At 45.3% G+C, this 16,952-nt stretch overlaps 1 long non-coding RNA gene across 1 annotated transcript in view; it reads right to left on the bottom strand.

The window, feature by feature from the left end:
* Positions 1–6,041: 6,041 nt before the first annotated feature.
* Positions 6,042–16,952, bottom strand: part of LOC311188648 — a 64,975-nt gene continuing 54,064 nt past the window's right edge. The window contains exon 3 of the long non-coding RNA XR_014617126.1: positions 6,042–6,182. This is a non-coding gene — a long non-coding RNA (uncharacterized lncRNA). The remainder of the gene's footprint in view (positions 6,183–16,952) is intronic.

The following is a 16,952-nucleotide window of genomic DNA, read 5'->3' as shown; positions in this document are numbered from 1 at the left end:
TTTGGTGAGTCAGCACAGCAAAAGGGCACTAAAATTACATGCAAGAAAAGTGCAATCCTTTTTGTATAACATACTGTATTTTATCCAGAGTTTACCAGAAAAAAAAAAAAATATTAATTGCCTCCTTTGTGCCTCCTTCAATGCCTTCTGGGCTCAACCTCTACCCTCCAGAAACAGACTGCACGCAGGCTGGCTAGCTGCAAACTGTTGTCTAGGGCTTTAATTTCACTTTCAAAAAAGTTTAATCTCCAAAAGATGACAACGTTAATACACAACTGCTGGCATGAATGCTACTGACCATCTTCTAAGTTACGATTACTTTCTTCTGGAAATAAAATATAAAATAAATTCATAGTTAAAACCAAAACTGCAGAGAATCATCACAGGCTCTAACAATGGTGAGTGCCTCCCAGATTCTGCCATCCCAGAGGTTTCAGCCACCTATGGCTTGGTGCAGACCAGGATTTTAGCACTAAATATGCTTACCATCAGTCAAAGAAAGGCTTCGCCTCGTATCTGCCTCAAACATTTTAAATACCATACCATTTTTAAACTTACAAAGCAATTTTCATCTTCGTTTTCATCTCATTCTTGCCTCATACTTTCACAAAAATGTAATTCTGTGAAAGCTGCAACAATTGCTTGTTTAACAGAGACTGCCACTCTCTGAAGTGCTTTCCGAGATAGATTTATACGGACAGACGTGGGTAGAAATGAATAACCCAAAAATATCCACAATAGATAATGAGCAAAGTCTAGGGAAGAAAAAAACCCCACATACTTCAAATGCAGCCCGAATTGGAATGAATGCCTACAGTAGCAACAGCACAGGAAGAGCAAAATGTTATTGTACATTGCTGGCGTGCAGCCCGTAATTACAAAAAATACTGCAGTATTCCACAGTAACAGCGTAAAATATTATCATTTCAAACAAAGCAGCTGCAGCACCCGGCCCACAGGAACCACGTCTCAGAGAGCCAGGGGAGGAGAGGATGGCCGGCTGCTGAAGGACTCGCAGCTGCAGAGAGCGGCTGGGCTGTGGGGTCCGTGAGCCCTCAGCTCCCCTGGCCAGGGTACGAAGCTCTGCTGCTGGGCAGCAAAGGGGTCCCGCATGGGCTCCAGCTGCCAAGCCCTCTAGCAGAGCTAGCACACAGCTCGCACTGCATCCGGGCTCTTGCTGTAGCGTGCCTTCTGCCAGATTTGCATGTTCACAGTGGCTCGTATTCAATGCAGTCTGCCCCATTCTAGCTCCTCGTCGCTAACCCCTGCGTTACCCAGCCCCCTCTTACACTCTGCCAGCAGGTTTTAACAGTGGGCTAGCAAGAGGCTCCCACGCATCGGTTGACATACGCTGCCATTATGATGGCTATCGTTCACGTCCCTGGTGAACTGGCAAGCAGTTGTTCTGCAACGTATCAGCGTGCACACATCTTTACTGACAATGCTCTTCTTGACTGCTCTACCCAAGGACTGGCAGCATGGTCCCACCAGGGCAAACAGAAAGTTGCAGTTAAGTCTGTTGGCTCACTGGCACCTGCAGCACAAAAACTGGTAGTCCTAGTTCATCCCTTGTAGAAATAGCATCTATCGCATTTGGTTTCTACATGGATCGTGGAAAAAGACCAGCTAAAGAGCCAGGTGTTTTCTCCAAACGTTACGCACTTGCAGAATTAGCAACCAGAGAAAAAGAAAATCCCTGAACAAGGAGGTTAGTGGAGAAGGAAACGCTGCTCAAATCAAAGATACTTACTTCTAACTCACACTTCCTATACAGGCTGCAAACACTACCAATTCTCCTGATGAAACTGCAAAGTCTGAGTTTTGCCTCAGCTATCAGTGCTGCCTGAGGTATTTGGCATCTCCCCACAGCTCAACAACTCTGAAGTTAAGTTCAAAATACAAAGCCAGCTGTTTGGGCAGTATCCCTCAGAGCTGTTTGAATCGCCATGAAAACCAGTTCTTGTACCCCTAACCAGAAAGATTATGTTTTTGGAGGGAGCAAATTAACTACCATACCTCAGTACTACTGAGCTCACCAGCAATCATCTTCCCCATACCAGCTTTTCTCTGCCAAACACAAAGGGGGCTGTAGTGTGTATATATATATGTGATATATAAGTAATAAACTGCAGTAATATGTGCAGTAAATCAAAACACTGTGCTTTTGCATCCTCAGAAGCCATTCGTTGGCATATGGATTCAAAATCCCACTGGGAGTACTGCAAATCCACGTAAAACTCTCTGCGTGCTGGAATCAGCTCTTTGACATACATAACAGATGAGGGAAGTAACATGTAACCAGATGCCCCTCTAGTAAATGCACAGCTAAAGACTCTAAAGCCCTAAAAATGTTGTGTCAAAGGGCAAAGGAGAAGGGGTAGAACAGAGTCCCTTATCCAGAAAGGAAAGTTTAGGCTTTATGAACTTCTTGTTTACAATGCCTTTTTCATGTCTGTAATTCAGCTATCGTATCACGAAAGGCAGCTTTTTAGGAGGTGGGGAGCCCAGCCACTGTGGGCTGGTTTGCTCCATGCCAGGTTGATCAACTGTTCCTTGGTGTCTGTGAAACCCCAAGGTCCTACCTCCAAGGCCTCCACCGTGACTCCACAGACATTCTTCCAGAAGGGAGGTCTAACTTGGAAGAAAAATTCCTCAGGAAAAAAAAGCAGATGGCAGTTTAACCGGTGAGACGCCCACCTCCACTCCCTGAATTGGTGTGTCCTGGCTGCGGTGGCTTGGAGAAAACAGCTGGTGTGCTTTCACAGTAACTTTCCAAGGCAGAGGAGAACGGTGAGTGAGTAAAGGCAATAACTTGTTTAAAAGCCTCAATATAAAACTTCTGGCTACTCCCATTTTATGGAGCAAGTTAAAACCACTCTCTACTAGAAACTGCGTGAACCACTGGCTTCTGACCTGGATCCTGTCTTTTGCAAAGCTGCTGGTGGGCTTGGATCCAAGGTTCAAACTCTTATCTCCTCCATACTAAAATGACTTATACCATACATCCTTTATAATATATAGACTCACAGTGAGGAAGCACAGTATTGGCATGGTTCATGTTTACATCACTCTTTTGAAAGCCAGCGCACATGGTTGAGGCAAAGGGTTGGAAATACTACAGCTTTCAAATATTTTGCCTTATGTGGTTTACAGCCAGTACAGCCAACGGCTGTGTACGCTTCATCCATCTTCAGCTGACATGCTAAGGGGTGCAAGCCCCAGGTAATGCCCACCCGAGCTGAGCAGAACAGGCACGGCAGCATCCCGCTACCACGGAGCCCCGGGCTGTGCCACTGCACCCTCCCGGCTCCCCACAGCAAAGGTCTCCATTCTCTGTCCCCACCACCTCCTATTCACAAAGGCTCACACACACACTTACAAAAACAAATGAACAATTCCATTATGTGCCTGGCAGCCCGTGCGCTTTCCTTCTGATTCACAATAGAGGCGCCCCATTGAAAAGATCCATATACAGGGGGCGGGGGGAATAAAAAAACCTAAGCGACTCTCCAGCAAGCACACATATTATCAAAGCCTCATTTCCACTTAACACAAGTTGCTTTGGGAACTAATGCAGCTGACTTGAGGGGAAAACACAAACAAACAAACAACCTCTTTTTCCATTAGCTAGGGGAGGAAAAGAGGAAAAAAAAGATCGAACCGGTGCCATCTTTGTTGTGTTGAAGAGCTCAAAGAAGCTAATGGTTTAGGAGAGCTGAGGAGCATGGATGGGGGACAATTTGTGACTGATCACTGCCATCTGAACATGGCATGCTGACAGCTGAAAGAAGAGCAGAGAAAGGCAAAACAAAACAGGCATGTGTTTAATCTGGGCAGGCTCAGTCCCTGTATTCACTCCCAGTGAAAAACACAAGGCAGGCGAAAGTCGGTTCCTCCGCCTGCTCAGCTCAGCACCCACATAACAGCCTGGCACACACCACAGGACCTTCTCCAGGCACATAAAAGGAGGCATTATTTCTTCACGTGCTAAAAAATAATCAAGAAAGGGTAGGAGTAGCAGTACAATTTAATATATCTTTAAAAGTGTCTCTCTCCAAAGAACTTCACTTTCTTTAATACTCTGCTAGTGAGTTCTTCCACTCTTCAATACAAAGAAAGAAACCAAACAAGATTCAATGATTTGGTGACTACAACAGAGAGCTGACGCTGTTATAAAGGCCACAGAGATGCTACAGAGATACCTTCCCCTGAACTTCAACATGCGCTGCCTCAGAGAGCAACAAGGCGGCTGCTGTGAAAGGAAAATCAGGCACGTTTTATCCTGGTCTGACATCAATGAAAAAAAGACAGGAATAAAAGTATTTTGATTTATGCTTTGCAGAGCTGAGGAGGAATGTTTGCCACCAGGAGAGTGGGATGGAGAGAAAGCATAGGTGAGTTGAGAGCTATCACATGTGGGTGACTGCAGTGCACTTCCTCTCTCACCAGTTTGGCCGTGACCGTCACCCTACGCCTGAAACAGGGCTCACTCCAGCCAGGAAGGCATTTCCCCACCTGAGCCACAGGGATGTGGGGGAGAGAGGGGAGGAGCCCATGAAGGCCTTACAGCAGTGGTTTCAGATTTGCATTAATACCTCATTTCACAACTACAAAAATCACCTCAGACTCCCACTGCAAAAGTCTTGTATTCCTGTCTAGGCTCACCGTCCCTAGCACAAGACCTGCAGGTAAAAAGGAGCTGGCTACAGTTTTTGATAAAAAGTTTGGATAAATCAGTATGAATGCCTTCGGGACTATTACAATTTCCCAAGCAATGGCTCTTGTCCACTGTACAGAAAGGAAATATTTAGCTCCCTGCAGCGAGCCTGTTGATTTCAAAAGAAACTTAATAGCACTATTCCTACAAAGCAAATACAGAGCGATCACCAGGGGCCAGCTATGCTCTCCTCTCTTCTGAAACCCGGTAAGCAACAAACGTCTGCAAATGCCACCAGCCAAAGGGGTTTGGTATTCTGAGCATTTGTGGGACTGTATCCCTTGCTTCTGCCCTGTTAAGTGAGCCCTTTGGTTCTGCAGGTTTCTTAGAGTAACTTTGTCTCCTTCAGCACACTTGGGGGGGTGAGGGCAAAAAGGAACGAGTTGAAAATTTTATTTAAGGAAGAGGTTAGTTGTTTTTAGCTTTCATTTATGCAGCATTTTTAGTGGTTAGGGGTTTTACAACTGCAACATTTTCTCTTTACTAGACAAAAAAAAAAAAAAGACTCAGACATCCTACTTCTCTAATGAGAGAAACAAAAATTAAAAAAATGAAGACTGGAAGGAAAAGGTGAACTTTTCCCTGCGACTCATGATTGCTTTCATTTTTTAAAAAAAATATTAAACTCAAGACAACACAATGAAACACTTAGTGTTCAGCTGCTATTCAAATATCCAAGTGCAATTTGCAACTCTAGTTATGAAAGGAGACATTATTTTCTTTATATTTTTAACTCTATTTGTTCAAAGACACGCTGATGAAGCAATTAAGGCAGACATACTATTAAAGCTGGTGTAGAATTTATAGGCTGTGTTAAGAAGTTTGGTATTTCAATGAGGTGTTTAAACATAAAAATGAGAACTATGTGTTTAATACAAAAATATCACTTCAGAATGTTGTAAAATCAGATTACTCATGACATTATGGCCAACAGTACGAGAACTGTATAGGCATTTTTCTGGCTGTGCGTTGCATGTTCTTCAGTTGCTTTCTTCTGCAGAGTTTCCATACAATACAGATTCCAAACTTGGACATATTTAGGCACATGCCTAACTTTCAGGGAGAACAGCCTCATTGATTTAAACAGGGTTTAACCCCTGTAACTGTTAGAAGGATTGCTTGTTTGTGGGATCGGGCCTCATGGGGCCTGTTTTCAAGAAGATAAGCGCATTACATATTTTAACTGCTGTTTCTGAGCTTGCCATTAAAGTCCTCTCCCTCCCTCTCCCATCTGTTTTTATTGCCTTCAATAGAAATATCACGACACTCTGAGGTAAACAATGATTAATTTAATTACAAACTAACTGTAACTTATGACAAGACCCTCCAGTCACTTACCTCAAATCACATGAGTGTTTCAAGATGCAATTGTAAATCTCCTTTTTTCCCCCCTCTCTCACAGGAGATGCTGCAGCCTTTTTTTTCTGGTGTTTTGCATTAAAACTCTTTCCCTGTGCTCCAGGATCTAGAACAAAAACAAAACAAGAAACACTCTTGTCATTTCAAGCGATTGGTGGGTGGCTCAGGGGAAATCCCTGACCTTTCTGCAATGTATATTTCATTATCTAAAGCAACTGTGATAACTCCCCCCAACAGAAGCAGTGTGAACGCTCTTCTGCGGGCTGTACTTTAAAAAAAAACCACTGAACCCAACCAAACAAAAATACACCGAAACCATACTATTTTAGACCACTCAGAACCATGTTATTTTTAAAATCTGCAAGACAGTATACTACAAAGCATTCATTTAAAGCACAATCAGTATATACCAGGCTCCACAAATCTACAAAGGTAAAAAGGGGAAAAAGCCCAGAGACATAAATCAGAAGAAAAATAATTATGTAAAACATCAAACTGCAACACAGGAGAGTAATCATCGGCTTTATTATTAGTAGTAGTGGTAGTGGTACTACTACTACTGTTATTACCACTAATAATAGATACAGGGCCAACTCCCTAAATCTTCACTGAGTTGCTCCAGTTATTTCTGTAGTAGCAGCGTGGGGGAAGTAGTAGCCGTGCTGGAGAGGCAATGCAGCATTAGCACTACGAAACCCAGCCCAGCTGATGAGAGAGGAAGGAAGGGAGGAGGAGCGACACAGCAGATGAGTAAGAGAAACTAGCAGGTCTCTAATACAATCAATCTTGACATTCTCCACCATCGCCAAAAAAGGTCTGAAGGGTTTTGAATTTTCAGCAAGGGCTGCTGCTACCAGAAGACGTTCGCACTGCTCCCCAGTTCCACCCTCCTCCTTCTCTGGGTACCTGCAGGAAGGCAGGCCAGGAGCTGGCCGGGTACACAACCAGGCTCTGTCGGCAGGAAAATCCCCCAGCTAGGAGAAGCAAACGCTGCCAGGCAGCACAGAGTTCACTTTCTCTCCAGAGCACGGACTTGCATTTGCATGGCCCCTCTGAATTGCCGGCATCCCAGTTATTTCTCTACGAACAGTTTTTCAGACCAACAACTCTGTTCATTCCTGTTCTGCACAAATCCTGAAAGACAAACCCTTCCCAGGGCTACACCTGCCACTAGCCCCATTCAAGCCAAGAAACTTTCACAACACAGCAAAGAGGAGGACTTGACCTTGCCTGCACGTAAACCAGACTGGTTTGGTTTTCTTCTTCAGCTAGGACAGACAGACAGCTCTGAATAATATTTTCCATTCCTTTTAATTAAGAAACAGAGACATTCTCCACAGCCTTCTGTGTCTGTACGTACTTCAGAAATTACAACTTTTCCAAAAGTGGTCAGAAATTTTAAAACTACAGCTTTCTACGTCACAGTTGATTCCCAAACACACCCCCACAGACAACAACCCAAAACTCGGAGCAAAGACCACCATACAAACGAAGGGAAAAGTGGGCTTCCCTTGACACCTTGACGGAGCCTATGCCTATGTCACCACTCCCCAAAGCCGCTCACGGTACGAATGGATCCAAAATACTCCATTTAAACTGACCCTGGCTCCCCAGCTCCACCGTGCTGGTCCTCGCCGACGCGGTGCTGCTGCCCGCCTCAAGGAGCCTGCTCTCGCTCAACGCCAGTCAAGGCTGCGACAGCCAAGCCCACGGACTTGCAGGAAGAGGACAAAGCCCTCCAAAGCTGTGATACAAATCCAGAGGAGGCTGGAAGTTCAAAGTGAAATGAGGACACTCTGTCCATGACTCACGCCACCTAGAAACCATTCTTAATTTAAGAAAAAGTGTTGAAGGCATTACTTTACGGAGTGTCACCCTGCTGAATCAGCCAGGTTCTGCCTCTCATTTTTTCCCCCCTACTCAAACACAAGGTGGCTGGGGATTCTATTTTAAGATATCAAAATCCTCCCTTTCTCACTTACATACTTACATATTTAATTCTCTGTTTGAAGAGACAAATAATGTTGTTTAAGGGACAGATTTCCAGCTATCTACCCTCCCAGCTTTTTGCATGACCTACAGGCAAATGCTGTGTGACACTCCCTGAAGGGCTACAAAAGTTCTGAATGCCTCTTGAGCCCATACAGCACAGCGTAAGCATGAAGAGTTTGACTCCCCCCAGTTTTCCCATGTCTCAGTTTCCCATCTCAGAGGCCTGATCTGAGAAGCACAACACCCATGCTGATTGAGTGGATAATCTAGTACCGTGGACAAAGATTATCAATCTCTTAATTCACATGAGGCTGAAACTTCACGTCCACAGAAGACCTTGTAAACTAAAATGAGGAGCGAGTCATCAGCCTGTCCCTCTGAAACCATTTTCAACTAGTGTGACTCCCTTCTTCAGGGTGCTCACAAGTCAGCGTGGGGGAGACTGAATGGATTCACTGTAGTCACACAACAGCTTTACAGCTGCTGAAAAAAAGGCCTATTGTAGCCCTGCATTTTACTATCTTGAGTAGCATACATTACTTTGCTGTACAGCTTCCACTACTCATCTGATCCTCACAGAAACAGGAGCAGCAAATCGGGGTTTGTCAAATGAAAAAAAAAGGTTTAACTGTGATGGAGGAAATGTTCTCATTTTCTAAAAAGAAAATCAGAGGTAACAATTTATACACTGGAGGTCAAACCCCTAAGAATTCAGTGTAATAAAAAATACTTTAAACTGGTTCTACCTCCTTTTGTTGGGGTTTGTTGGGTTGGGGTTTTTTTGCTACATCAATGATACTGTGAGCCAAATTTCACAATCAGAAAGGGGCAGCAGGCCTGCCACACGCACATGTGCTCTTCCTGCAGTGCTCGCTCACTTCTTGCACCTCTGTTTATGGTGTTTGCTCAGCACCCTGACTGGTATCAAAACCAACTGTGAACTCAATACAGAACTATTCAGTCATAAGCACAAGGCCTCAATCGACTGTCAAATACTGCTGGACTTGGCAAAAAAATACACATGAGTAGATTTGACAGCCCCTTTCTACATGTCTTGAGTTTTTTTCCCTAATGTCTGGAGAGAGGGAGGAAGGATCCTCCTGAATTAGACACATTCCTCTCAGCATTCAACTACTCCACTCTCCCCCTCCTGGAGAAATGAATGCAGCTTCAAGCAAACTGAAAGAGTATTTTGTCAGCTCCTTCATTCTTCCCAGTGCAATAAATGAGACGGTGCTCAGCTTCTCTAGCCCCTAGCAGAACCAAATAAAGGCTTACTCTGAAGTAAGTATAAATGCCCCTTCCTCCTCCCATACGCACAGAATATGCTGGATTTGGCTGGGACAGAGTTAATTTTCTCCGTAGTAGCTGGTATGGGGCTGTGGTTTGGATTTGTGCTGAAAACAGTGCTGTTAACACAGGGATGTTTTCATTACTGCCTGAGCAGCGCTTGCACAGAGTCAAGGCCTTTACTGCTTCTCACCTCACCCCACCAGTGAGCAGGCTGGGGTTGCACAAGGAGTTGGAGGGGGACACAGCCAGGACAGCTGACCCCAACTGGGCAAAGGGATATTCCGTACTGTATGGTGTCGTGCTCAGCATATACAGCTGGGAGAAGGAGGAGGAAGGGGACAACATTCGAAGTGATGGAGTTTGTCTTCCCAAGTCACCGTTGGCATGATGGAGCCCTGCTTTCCTGGAGATGACAGCATACCTGCCTGCCCATGGGAAATGGTGAAGGAATTCCTACTTTCATTCTGCTCTGCTTGCACACTCATGGGTGGTTGCTTTACCTATTAAACTGTCTCGATCTCAACCCATGAGTTCTCTCACTTTTACCCTCCTGATTCCCTCCCCTCATCCCACTGAGGGGGCAGTCAGCTAGAGGTTGTGGGGTGCGTAGCTGACTGCTGGGATTACACTGGGCACCAAAAAGGAGTGTTGCAGTTTAACCCAGCAGGCAGCTAAACTCAACACAGCCACTTCGCTTCGCTTGCTCCCCCATCAGTGCGATGGGGGAGACATTCAAAGAAAAAACAGGTAAAACTCATGGGTTGACATAAAGACAGATTAATAGGACAGAAAAGGAAGCGAAAATAATAACAACGATAAAAGAATATGCAGTCTCCTCACTGGGCAGTGAGAAGAAGCAGAAAATGCCTTGACTCTGCGTAAGCACTGCTCTGCAATAATGAAAACATCCTCACATTATCAACACTGTTTTCAGCATAAATCCAAACCATAGGCTCCTATGAAGAAAATTAACTCTATCCCAGACAAAACCAAGACACAGCATTAACCCTGCCAGCTGCACAGAACCCAAATTCAGTCAGGGTCCCGAAAACAACAGCGTATTGCACCTGCAGTGTGATGCACTGCTAGGCCCCAAAAATAAAATGATGGGTGCTTAGCAGCACCCATCTCCCCAAAAGGCAGTACTTCACTCAAAAGCTGGACTGGAAAAAAAACACGGGGTCTTTTCCTCTGCCTTCTGTCTTCAGAGCTACCAGAACACAACAGGTGCTGTGCTGGTCTGCACTCAGAAGGCAGAAGTATTTTGCTTTTCAACTAAAACTGAGACAGGTAACACCCCTTGCTTTGGCAGTCTGGGACTTTAAAACCTCAAATATCAAAAGATAGATGGCCACCATTGGGACCCCTCTTTTCCCCAGCTCTCCTTTATTCCACAGTGGAGCTTCTCTGAAAAGGCCAATGGAGCTGAACAGACTGAGCTGATTTTCCATTCTAGTCAACTTGTACGTTCACTATTTCATTGGTTTTGATCAGTCAAGTCATGCATTAACATGAAACCAATTTTTTCATAACCAATGAAAAACTACGGCAGTAGAAACATAAAATCAAGTATAGAAAGAAATAAAAGCCCAGGACAAACTACAGGGGAAGACTTGGCTCCTATATTTGGGTTTAGGCAGGCTTGTCCACCTCCAATAGACAGGACTGCGACAGACAGGACTGCTAGCCTTCCCTGCCATCCCCAGGGCAAGCCATTCTGGGGTGGGCCTGGACAAAACCCGTGCGGTATTATCACACATAACAGAGCTAAGGCCAGATGAGAGAAAAGTGGATTGCTAAAATACAATCCCATTTTGGATTATGAAGGACAGAGAAAAGGTGGCATCAGGCTCTCTGCGCACCTCCTGTTATGGGGACAGGGACTCTTTCCCCCGAATCTCCTAGGAACAGCGCTGCTGCACACCCCCTGCCTCTGCCTGGGATCTGGCAGGCTCAGACACATGTTCCCACTTGGTATTTACCCTTGGTTGCAGTTTTGCATAGCTGGGTTCTAATGTAGGAGAGGGATGCTGCCGAGATGGTTGCTTTAAGAAGCAGCTGTAAGCTCTCTGCAGGCCCCAGAAAGTAAACATCGGCCAATTCAAGGCCAGAGTTGCTGCTGAGCCCATCGGTGATGGTCATGGTGCCTCTGTGAATCACATTTAGGAGAAAAAAAACTTGCAGGCAGGTGCATTTTGCCACCCGAAAAGGGGAGTGATAGAGTGGCTTTGGTGGGCATTTGGCCTCTAGTCAGGGCCAAACCACCACACCCTTTTTCTTGCCTTCTGCTTACAAGTAAAAACACCATGAGCTCCCTTCTTTTCTTAACAGCCGAGAGTGACTTTATCACACAATTTCTGGAGCCAGGACAGCTGGCCCATGCTCACTTCCCTCCTGCCTTGACACAGATTATTAAAAGGCAACGCAGAGCCACGCTCTCCCACTTACCCAGAGGGGTGTTAGGCCTTTCCAATCACCCCAGCCTCACCCAGTGCTCTCCTTGGCACTCTCTTAAGCGCCTCCTCACCCCCAGTGTCTGAGCACAGCGAGAAGGCCTGAGAGAGACTGACTATACAAGTCAGCAGCCTTGTCCCATGGCAGGTGACCCTGCCATGCCACATGCACAACCCTTCCCGGCTCCCGAAACCCAGCGTGCCAGTGGATACAGAGCTGAGTACTGCCCGCTCACTGTCTCTCACTGCCTGAGCTGGCCTGGGCAGTAACATCCTTTTGTAAAACTTCAGCATCTTGCCCATGAAGAGCTAAAGGGCACACACAGTTCAGCAAGAGATGTTAAGAAAATGAGGTATGGTGTTGTATTGGGTTTTCGTGGCAAGGCTTTGGTTGCAGGGGGGCTGCAGGGGTGGCTTCTGTGAGAAGCTGCTAGAAGCTTCCCCCATGTCTGATAGAGCCAATGCCACCTGGCTCCAAGACAGACCCACTGCTGGCCAAGGCCAAGCGCATCACCCGTGGTGGAGTGCCTCTGGGATTAAGAAAACTCTGCACAGCAGCCTGAAGAGAGGAGTAAGAAAATGTGAGATGAACAGCCCTGCAGACCCCAAGGTCAGTAAAGAAGGAGGGTGAGGAGCATTTGGTGCTCCAGGCACCAGAGCAGACATTCCCTTGCAGTCTCTGGAGAAGACCATGGTGAGGCAGGCTGTCCCCCTGCAGCCCATGGAGGATGACGGTGGAGCAGATATAGACCTGCAGACCATGAAGGACCCCACACCAGGGCAGGTGTATGCAGCCAAAGGAGGCTGTGACCCAGTGGGAAGCCTGCACTGGAGCAGTCTGTTTCTGAAGGACTGCACACTGTGGAAGGGACCCATGCTGGACCAGTCTGTGAAAAACTGCAGCCCGTAGGAAGGACTCATATTAGAGAAGTTCATGGAGGACTGTCTCCCGTGAGAGGGACTCCACAAACTGACTGCAATCGCCATTCCCTTTGCCCCTGGCCTGCTGGGGGGAGGTAGAGAAAATTTGAAATAAAGTTAAGCCAAGGAAGTGGTGGGGGTAAGGGGCTTTTAAGATTCTGTTTCATTTCTCGTTATCCTACTCTGATTTGATTGGCAATGAATTATTTTCCTGAGTTGAGTCTGTTGTGCCCATGACAATAATTGGCGAGAGATCTCTCCATCCTTATCTCAACCCATGAGCCTTTTGTTGCATTTTCTCTCCTTCATCTAGATGAAGAGGAGAGTGATAAAGCAGCTTTGGTGGGCACGTGGCCTCCAGCCAGGGTCAACCCACCACAGGCTTGATTTTCAATGTCCAAATACATTCTGGGTTCTTCAAGCAAAGGCTCTAGAAAAAAGAAATTTCATGTTCTTTGGGAGAGATGAGTCAGGTAACTTTTTCCTACTCCCTTTTGCTATACTTACACAGCTCACCTACCTTCTAGCTGCAGTCAGGTTGGATTTTAAGATGTAGTAGTCTGGTACTACATGGAAAGATTGAACAATCAACATTTACATATCTCCAGTGCCACTGAGTAAGGGACACTTCAGCAGAAACCTGCAGTGACCTTTGTTGCAGTACACTTTGGAGGCCTGGCCATAAGCTTTTTTTAGAATAGAAATCTGACTAAGCCACAACCAGCTCAGCACCACTGTAGTTTGGTCTTACTTTTTGAGATCAGCAGGGCTATGCCCGTAGCTTGGCCAGCAGCTAAAATCTCCCAGGCAGAGAAAGAAATGCTGCCTGGATTCAGTGAGTTGGTTGGCTACAAAATTTACTCTTTCAGTCAAGGAGAGACAGAACACTAAGATGACGCTTTTGTCTAAGTTTACTGGTCCAGACTTTAAAAAAAAAAACACATTGTACTGCTGCTTCTGTCGTCTCTACTTCTACTTCCTTTTCTTCAGCACAGATCGTAACATGAGCATTTCAGCAAATACCAGGTTTGGCAGTAGGCTCTCTGGGCTGCCAACTGTCAGATCCAGAAAGCAGGAATGTCACATCTGCCAGACTGGCTCTCACACCTACTCTCTAAGGTAACATCATGTATTTTTCCAAGCCGTGCTAGCAATAATATGACATTACATCTCACCATACCGTATGTTCCTTCTCTGCCTCAGGAAACACACCAGAAAGAGCCTACACACCTTTAAATAAAGGATGCCCAGCCAATGCCTTATGATGACCAACAGCCTTAGTTCAGTGCAGCATCTGACCAGCCTCTTTATCTTAAGGGTGTGAGCACTGTCTCCAGTGACACACCCTCATGTCAGCAAGTCAAGCACAAACTACTAGGCACGGGTCATTACTGGTTAAGCTTCAATGTGCACTTGGCATTGTAGAAGCTCCTTAAAGAAGAAGACACAACCCTTCTTTCGGTAGAATAACTTCTCAAAACAGTCTTCCTTCTCTGAGGCCTACTCACACCAATCTTCCCCTTTCAGTAATAACTACAAAGAAAAGGGAAGAAAGAACATTAAGAAAGAAAAATTATGAAATGTGTTTTACTAACCGGCACAACTACAAGATCAGATCACTGAAATACACCTTTTTTTTCTTCATCCCTTCATCCCACAAGGTCACTACAGCTTACTGCTTTTTTTCAGATCAGGCATGTAGCTTTTGAAGCAAGTCTTCAGATAATCCATCCTGCCTGGGCTTTTGGTTGCATTGTGGAACGGTTGCAACGTGGTCCTGGAGCACGTGAAATGAATCCCTCTCAGGAGGAACTAAACTAGAAACATAATGTTCTCCAGAGCAGGCAGTTAGCAACACCAGACTGCTCCAGAAAGAAGTAAACCTGAAACATGGTTGGTGTGAGCCTTGTGATCCTAGCACCAAGCTTTTTTACATATACAGATACTTTCCAGTTGGTCCACACTACTTACTAACATAGGTGTAATCATAAAAAAAACAAATATTCTGCTGTCATTCATCTTTCTTCCACCAAATAATATTCTATTATTATGTTTTACTGTAATACTGCAACAGTGTAATAACAACAGCAGCAAGAGCATCTTGAAGTGAACATGGAGAAAAAAGAATAGATCAAAGTAGTTTCAGCTACAGCAACTAACCTAATTTCTGTATTTTTATGAGTTCTTCAAGACTCTGTTTTCTCTTCATCTTGCACCAAAATAGTCAAGAATGGTTATAGAAGGGAAAAAGTAAAACAAACTGAATAGAAAGACTGAAAATGTGTGCCCCACTAAACCCCACGAAAAATAATAAACTTTAGACATTAGCTGTAAAAACTGTTGGCAGAAAATTTTAGGCACTACTGTTTTTTTTAAGGTGACTAATGCTGTCATCTGAGCTCATCTCAAATACCCTCTGCTATTTTTCTCTTGGTGGATCTTACGTTCTATTTCCAAAAAGACCCCCCCAAATTCTTGCTGTTTCTCATAACTAAGATGATCATCCCACCTTTTTTCAGTGCCTGAACAGCTAAGAATCCTATGACAGGACATCTTTCTCAGTTACCTTTTGCCACCTATTAAGTAGTATCTGCTGAGCCTATGGAGGAGATATGCACGGCACACAGAGGTCTGCAGCCCACTGGGTAGAAGCCACCTACCACTACATTTGCTGAACACATGATCAGGAAGGGGAGAAAGATCTTTTCCTCACAAGCTGTTTCTTCCTAGCAGTTGTAAGAGCATAACAGTCAAGAGTTTCACTGGAAGTTGCTAAGAAATACCTTGTGATGGAAACTTCCTTGCATTCCTGGTGCAGGAAGCCAACTGAACCTCGTTGCTCCATCCGTTCAACTTTTAAAAAAGAGTCCTGGACCTGGCAGCAAGTTCATGAGCAAGAGTGACATTGACCACTGTGCTGAGAAGCTGACTGAGACAGAGTGAAATTCTTTCCTAGTACTTGAATACTTCTTAAAAGCTTCTCTCTCTTCCTTCACGTGTGTTCCACTAGCCCTCCACACAGGAGAAAGCTCTGAGCTCACTGCAAGCAGGAAGCCCAAGCATGGAGGAAGTATGTGTAAAATCCACAGTCTCACTTCACGGCCACCATCCATTTTCATGAATGAAAAGGGTGCAGTCAGTAGGGGAAGCGGGGTCCTGTCACGACTGCTATGATGTCCTCTCTCTTTGGGGCATTGTGGATTTGCGTTCATTTCCTTCAAAGATAATTGATTCTATATATTAAACCAGCCAGAGACACAGTTTCTAATGTGGTTAATTTTTAAGACAGCATAGCTTTGTGGCTAAGTCCTTGTCTTGCATTTTCAAGAGCAACCTGAGAAGGTCTGAGACCTGTAATAACTGATCTGTGCGTTTAAACCACATTCACTAGTGACTTTACACATAGGTCAGAGAAGATGAGTGTTCGGCCTCTAACCTGCCAGCTCAGCCACACAGGCCTGCACCATGCTACATCTCTCATACAGCCCTGGTCACATCTCTTTGCCCATCTCAAAAAATGGTTTCTCATTTGCCCCCTGCAGAAAATGAGAAACAAGAGCGAAGGTGCTGTTGGCTCAGAGCAGAGGAAAGCTGGAGACCTAAAACTGCTGGAGAAGTAAAGGGGGTTAAGATATTCTCCCAAGTAGTCTCACCAGCAGTGGAGTCCATGAAGGCTAGTTTCTTGTGGCTCTGTCTCTCAGGGGTAGGTGAGTCCATGCACAGGAGGATGCATGGGCTCTCTGCAAAGCTAGCCCTGCCCTAGGAGCACTCACAGTGGCTTGCACTCTGCACCCCAGCATGCTCTCACACCTGTGGTAACACAGGCTGGGCTCTCCTTCAGAGAGGGCACTAATTTCCATTGTCCTGTAGCCAACCGCCTGTTTCACTGCCAGGAGTTCAAAGAGATCGACTGGAAACCTGGAGCCGGCCAATGGATTCCAACCTTACTGCAGGGAGACAGAGACATAGCACACTCCAGAAAGAAAACAAACTAAAATACCCACCTTGGCCCATAAAAATGCTGTTAAACTGGCAAGAAAGGTAAACAAATGTATCTGATGCTAAAACTCAGAACTCCAGTGCCAGTTCTGCAAGATTCATTAGTATCAAATCCAAGCACAGTCTTTCCCAGGGAGGTCTATTCTACTTGCATGCTGGTTTGAAACACAGCTTTTTGCATTCTGCTTATGGATAATATTAGGTGTATTTTCTGGGGA

The sequence above is a fragment of the Gallinula chloropus genome (assembly GCF_964237585.1).
Source record: "Gallinula chloropus genome assembly, chromosome: 2".
Lineage (NCBI taxonomy): Eukaryota > Metazoa > Chordata > Aves > Gruiformes > Rallidae > Gallinula > Gallinula chloropus.
This window is presented reverse-complemented; position numbering and strand designations above follow the sequence as displayed.